This window comes from Periplaneta americana, chromosome 2, assembly GCF_040183065.1.
Source record: "Periplaneta americana isolate PAMFEO1 chromosome 2, P.americana_PAMFEO1_priV1, whole genome shotgun sequence".
Classification (NCBI taxonomy): domain Eukaryota; kingdom Metazoa; phylum Arthropoda; class Insecta; order Blattodea; family Blattidae; genus Periplaneta; species Periplaneta americana.
In genome coordinates, this window is record NC_091118.1 from 33916959 (window position 1) to 33924162 (window position 7204).

Consider the following 7204-nt stretch of genomic DNA (forward strand, 5'->3'; position numbering starts at 1 on the left):
CATCAATATCCGCGATATTTCGGACCTAGTTGTATAGGGCTTCAACTGTAGGTCTACTACAAATAAGGCTATAATAGGGCATAACTGAAAACAATCTCCCTATTTTTCTCTCTCATACAGAAATACATGCATACATCAATAACACTACGTAACAGTGCTAACAGAAACTTTTTTATATGAAGCTTATCTTCCTGAAGATATCATATGAAATGTAAACTCTAATTATTTTATTATAATCTCGTCTTTGAGTTTACACATTATACCGGGATACTTTTCTCTTTTCTGTATTATCGTGCAGTATGTTAGTCATACATCTCCAAGTGGCGGCCTGAACACCTGCAGACTTCTAACACAGAAGTACAGGCTGTTACAAAAGAAACATTACAGTGCTTCTATTCCTCAAACGGGGTATAGGAATTCTTATACATACAGAAATTTTGATCTGAAGACATTAATTCATCAATTTAAGCATAGAAACTTAATCATAAACAAAAGCAAAAAAGATTTTTTGAATTCATTATTTTCTAATGTTAATAGAAAAAAAGAGTTCAGACAAATTTGGGGGGGGGGGCAGTGCCAACCAAACAGCATGATGACTACTTAGGAAATGCATGGGCTACCACTTTGTGGATAGCAGGTAAAAACTCGATGGTGTTTGGGTAAAAGGAGATGCATAAGTAATAAAAATGAATTTTGAGATACTCAAATGAAAATAAACTTCAGACTATTATTTCAAATAATTTTCTACACAAATAAAATACATCAAATGTTAGTATTATTTTTTTTTATTATTTTTTTTTTTTGGATAGGCTATCCACTTGTAGAATTTAACTTGTGTATTCACCTGGGGAACTCCATTAGCACGAAAAATGACTTAATTCCCTTTACCCGAACACCATTGAACTTTCCTTAACACCTCTGTTGGCAAAAAGGGACTAACCAACATTATATAGTGACTTTGATTCCTGTGCACTAACTGCAAAAACCCGCAAATTACCGACCATGGCCCTCATAAGAGCCGAATAATCGAGCACAAAACCAATCTCTCACTACATTCCAAACCGTTTCCACCAGTAAAATCTGCTGTTCAGCACATCAAGGTCGACGGAGCAGGAGTGGACAACACCCAAAGCCACCAACAAAGTCAGAGTCCAACAGCACTCATGCAGAGTAATGTTGGAGCTAATGTCAGTGCGAACTTTCCGTGACCTTCATTACAGAAATACAACGAGAAGACCAATTCCCAAGGACTCACTACAAGACATCAACCTTAGCTTAAAGAGTGCAATAAGTAAGACCATAAAGCAGGCAGTTCCAGCTGACAACCATCCTAATGGGGCTAAATACTGTACTTTCTTGTAACGTGCTACAACAGTGATATCAATCAATCTTCTTAAGGGGAGGCAGAGGTGAAATTTTCGAACAAAACTGAAGAAAAATGAAAATTTGGTTTTTTTTCCATTTTTATTATCTTTATTTTGATATTTCGATGTTAGTTTTTGATTTTGTGCCCTTAAAAGTATGAAATTAAAACCAAGATAATTGTATTACTATATTATTCCCATAATAAACTCATACTTACCATTATTTATATACCTACCTTCTCTGAACATATAAATAAAAATAAATATTGAAAATTTCTTACAATATGGTGGAGCATTTTATATCAAACGATATAAAGTTTTATAAAATTATTAATATTTACAGAACTACCGATATTGTACTTAGAAAGTTGAAACTTGGTATATCCATTACTAATAACATACTTAGTATCCATGATCAATTTCAAACAAATTGGATAAATTTTGTGGATTTTGAAATATTCACCTCTGCCTCCCCTTAATGTATCCAGCTGTTTGCTGACAACATAAAGTCCACTATTGTCCACTGTAGTCTATTCAGTTGTTTTTCACGAGAAATGAGGATTATTTTGATCGGTTTTCATTATAGATGCCTGTTGCTAGTAGTCAGAGTTGGGGGTGTAGTCAATATATACTGCAGGGTTGTGACAACAATGATATGTGAACTACAATATTGTGAAAGGTAACAGTCAACCGTTCGAATGCAAGCTAGACGAGTTCGGTAAGGCCAAATCCACACCTGCATAGAAATGCTTGCAAACAAATACACACAGGGGAGTCAGTAATTTACATATTGAAGAAGCAACCTATATTTTGACTGAGACACAAGCGAAATAAAGAAGCAGCAGTTGTAAGATTGCGACACTTCTGCACAAGTGTACCATTGTAAGTTTTTTCTGGGAAAAAGGTCTGGGAACAAATGAAATTCATAAAGATATATTGCCCATGTATGGTCAGTAATGTCAAATGTCTGCAATTGGATGGACAAGTATTGAATAACGAATCTATTGGTCACGAAGGTAAATGTGCAACAAGTTGGCGACTTGACCTGAGAGGACAGAATGAAGGGAATGATATGCTAGCCTGGCTAGATACAGGTGATGAATCTTGGTGCAACATTAGCAGCCCGAGAAAAAGCCTGCATTAATGCTCGAATCAAATGGTATACTCTTGCAGATGTGCCGTCATCTTGCAACTGCTGCTTTAGCCTCAGCCAGACAGGAAACAGTGATATTCGAACATAATGGTTACAAATGTAATGTTGATATACTGGTAATTATTTTTAATTTAGTTCTTCTTCAGGTTCTATTTGTGTTTCTGGAAATGACATTTGCTCAGAAACTGATACGATAAGAACAAGAATATCTCAATCACATTATATGTTAGTCCACTGCTCCTACTAAAGGACGCGAAGTTTGTATCAACTGCTAATAAAGAATGGAATATGTTTTAAGGCAAGAATTTAAGTTAGATAACTTATTCTTACAATATACGGCAGGGACTGTAGCTTTTGGCTAGTGGTTTTCACTGTTCACAGTTGGAACAAACACTACTGTATGAAACTAACAAATTGTTCAATAACCCGTATGATTTCATTAGATTTACAAAAACGAATAAAAGAAAAGCTACTGTTGTGCCACAAGAAGGTAGAGAAATGTTCTAGGCAGGGCAGGGGGGGGGGGAAGTTATGGCGCATGCACACAGTATTATCACAGTCTAATAATACAGTCACGAAGCTTGAGTTGTGAGGGTGCTAGGAACAATAGACTGTGCCGGTACTATTTCGCATTGTTTGTAATGAGGCAATATTAGCGATCCTAGTGGTTAGCAACTATCTATGGATGCATATTTACTCCGTATTGAGCTTCGTGACTGTATATACTAGATTGTGGTATTATTAAGGTGATTCTACACAGTTCAATTTTTCTTTCAACTTTACACATTCAAGCAATTTGCGCAAGATGGAACAAAGTGCATTCAATTGTGCATGCCTTTTTCCACGAAAAATGAGAATGCACGCAGTAAGGGCGTCCGCAGGGGGTAGCCAGTGGTACCACTGGGATTTTTTATTTTTTTACGCGTTTTTTTTATCCCCCCTCCCCCCATCCACTGAGCAAGCTTTGACATTGTCCATCACTTTACCCTGCACTACATGCACAGTGGAACGGTCATTCAGGTAAGTTATGTATAATAATAATAATAATAATAATAATAATAATAATTATTATTATTATTATTATTATTATTATGTTCGTTTGTTATGGTTACAGCATTTATCAGAAAGTACTTATATGCATTCCTTGTGTTTATATGTTTCAGCACCCTTCGAAGGATGAAAACATGGCTAAGGAGCACCATGAGAGATGACTGTCTTTCCTCTCTATGCATGCTGTCCACACATTGGAAACACATAGAAGAGAACAGAGAATCTTTTTTGCATACAGTGATACCCTGATTGATATCTATGGACGAGAACCTAGATGACTGCAAATTTTGTTTCCAGCTCAAGAGTCAGAATAGTGAAGTACTACTAACTGGAATATTGTATATAGATACATCAGAAAATTCAATTTTAAATTATTATATTAGCAAAATATGTTTAGATTAAAAAATATTAGAAAAGATAAATTATTTTACATATCTCGGATACACATTATCTTTTTTCGATGAAGTACACATTTCACAGAAAATTTCTAAATACACCAAAACAATGGGAATAATTAACACCATTATGAAACCTTCCCTAGTACAAAGGCATACTAGAATTCGCCTTTACAAGACCTTGGCGAGACCTGTACTTTGTTACGGCAGTGGGGCATGGACATTGAGGAAGAAAGACGAAAGCAGAATAACGGCTAATGAAATTAAATTTATGAGATATACAGCGGGGTATACGAAATGGGATCATAAACGCAATGAAGATGTAATGGAAGAATTACAACTAGAACCTATAATTAATCACGTAAAACATTATCAGAACAACTGGATAAATCATCTGCATCGCATGCATAGAGATAGAATCCCAAAAGTCATGCTCCACTATCGTCCAAACGGGAAGAGATCTCTCAATCGTCCAAAGAAGCGCTGGATTGAAAATTCAACTGTGAGATCGTAACAGGCCATTTGGCCTAATACTTGAAGGGAAGAAGAAGAAGAAGAAGAATATATTATATAATTTTGAATTAAATTTTAAATTTAAGGTAATTTAGATTTCAGATTTGCCTATTTTTCATGTTCAATTTTCTCTCTCCTCGTCCATCTGTTTCGTCTAATTTTCTTGCCATCTTGCTACCACTGAGACTGGATTCTGCGGGCACCCTTAGCATGCAGTAATTGAAAGCTATCCATCACCGGTGGCTATCTTGAATGTTATTTCATTCAACAGTAACATGTAGTGAGCAGCTGATTGTTCTAGAAAGCTGCGAATAAACTGAAAATCTTTTGTATGATGATGGTGGACCTTTTATGCTGAAAATGGCGGCAAGTACAATTAGCTTTATTGGAGGTTTTAGCAAATATAAGTGCCTTTGGAGTGTTCAACCACAATTTTGAGAATCAATTATTGGATTGATATTTTATATATATATATATATATATATATATATATATATATATATATATATATATATATATATATATCTATATATAGACACACACACACACATAGTGAAGATGACGTTCGGCATGGGTGGCGTAGTCGGTAGAGTGCTGGCCTTCTGTGCCCGAGACTGCGGGTTCGATCCCAGCCCAGGTCGATGGACATTTAAGTGTGCTTAAATGTGATGGGGTAATGTCAGTAGATTTACTGGCATGTAAACTCCTGCAGGACAAAATTATGGCACACTGACGACGCTGATGTAACGTCGGCAGTTGCAATCATCGTTAAATAAAACATAATTTACAATTTACAAGATGACGTTCAACACAGCGCACCATGTAGACGCGAAATCTACATGCATCTTAATTAAGTAATATTTTCCCAACTTGAATGCGTGCACGCATGGAAAATTGAACAATATACTCGTAGATGCACCTTTAATCATTGTATTCCACAGCTTCCCCCCGCCCTGTCTAGAATATTTCTCTGTCGTCTCGTGGCGCGACAACAGTAGCTTTTCTTTTATTCTTTTTTGTAAATTGAATGAAATAGTACGAATTATTGAAGAATTTGATAGTTTTATACAGAAGTGTTTGTTCCAAGTGCGAATAGTGAAAGCCACTAGCCAAAAGTTATAATTTATAACGAAAATATATTCAAGGAATAAATTAGGTGGAAAATAAACATAATTTCTCTACTCGTGTGAACCAGGCACTACCCGAAGTGGACTTAGACAAAATTCACTCTACAGGACAGCGGTCATTTTTTGTGTCTAAGGCTGACGTATATTATTCATTATTTTTTAAAAACGTGAGCATAGACACACGGACAATACCAATGCATAACAAGTAAGCTTAAGCAATCATTAACAGTACTTAAGCAAGTCTTAAATTTTATCTATTTTGCTCTTAATTCCGAGATTGTAGCTCTTATCTTCTGATAATATCAGGTGCAACATGAATATTTGGTACTATGATATGACGACAGTTTTGATAAGTGTAAGATATCAAGAACCTTTATCTTGAAAACTGAATAAAGGAAGATTGTGAAAACAAAATGTAGCATTAAATATTTTATTTATTTCATGTTACTAATTTAAAACACAAGTATTTCTTTTATTTATTACACACAGAAAAGAATACACATTATTTTAGGACCAAAAATATAAGTTTGAGACACATTAACAGACTGACATACAGACTAAGAGACAGATAAATAGGCTGAAAACCACTTTATCAGCATCTGACAAACTAAAGTACATTGCCGAAAATGTCAGATAAAGCATGAATACTGACTAAGGGCCATTGTGGCTATATAAATTGTATAATTGCGTTTAGAAACAAAGAGGAATGCATAAGTGACTTTACACGGCACTAATACTTTATTAATTTAATAGATTTGGCCAGTTACAATCAACTCTCGATTAACTGGAAGCTTGGTGACAAAAAATGAAGAGCGTTGTCCATAGGTTTTCTATATGTTCCAGAAAATAGGGCTTATCCAGATTTTTTTTTTTTAAGTTGGGACTGAATTCGATGATTATATTTTAAAATGCGAAAATAGATTAAACTGTATTAGCATATCACAAAAATATTACTTAGTACTATAGGTAGTGCAGCTTAAAAAGTTCAGCCTAAGTTACAGCCTATACAATATTTTACCTCTCTATATGATAAGAAAACATTGTAGAGGTTTTCTATTTAAATAAAATACTGTCTAATTTTTATATATTCTTTTCTTCATACATAATATGTTAAAAAATCAACCTATTCAGAATTTATCCACTAAACTGATAAATGACAAACCTAGTTGTCAAAGATGTAAAGGACCTACTGGAATAACGACAGCCTATTGGCTGACAAAAATTCTTTCATAAAATTACAAAAATCATTTAACAATATTGCTTCAAAAACACAAAAAAATATTTACTAATTAGTTATTTTTTCAAAACTTCAGTTCAATAAAATTTTTTTTATGTTTTATTATTATTGTGTTAAATTGTATTGTGTATAATATTGTATATGTGTTGTAAATTGTATTATGTAATTTTAATTTTATTGTGTATAGCTTATCATTTTAACTGTGTATTGTTAATATTGTATATACCACTGCCACTGGGTGCTTGCCCACTTGCAGTGTAAATAAATACATACATTTTTTTTTTTTTTTTTTTCGTTGTTGTTAACTCTATAGCGTCTATTAGTTCTTTATGGTTGTGCTAACTGATGGAGTTACTTGTCAACAA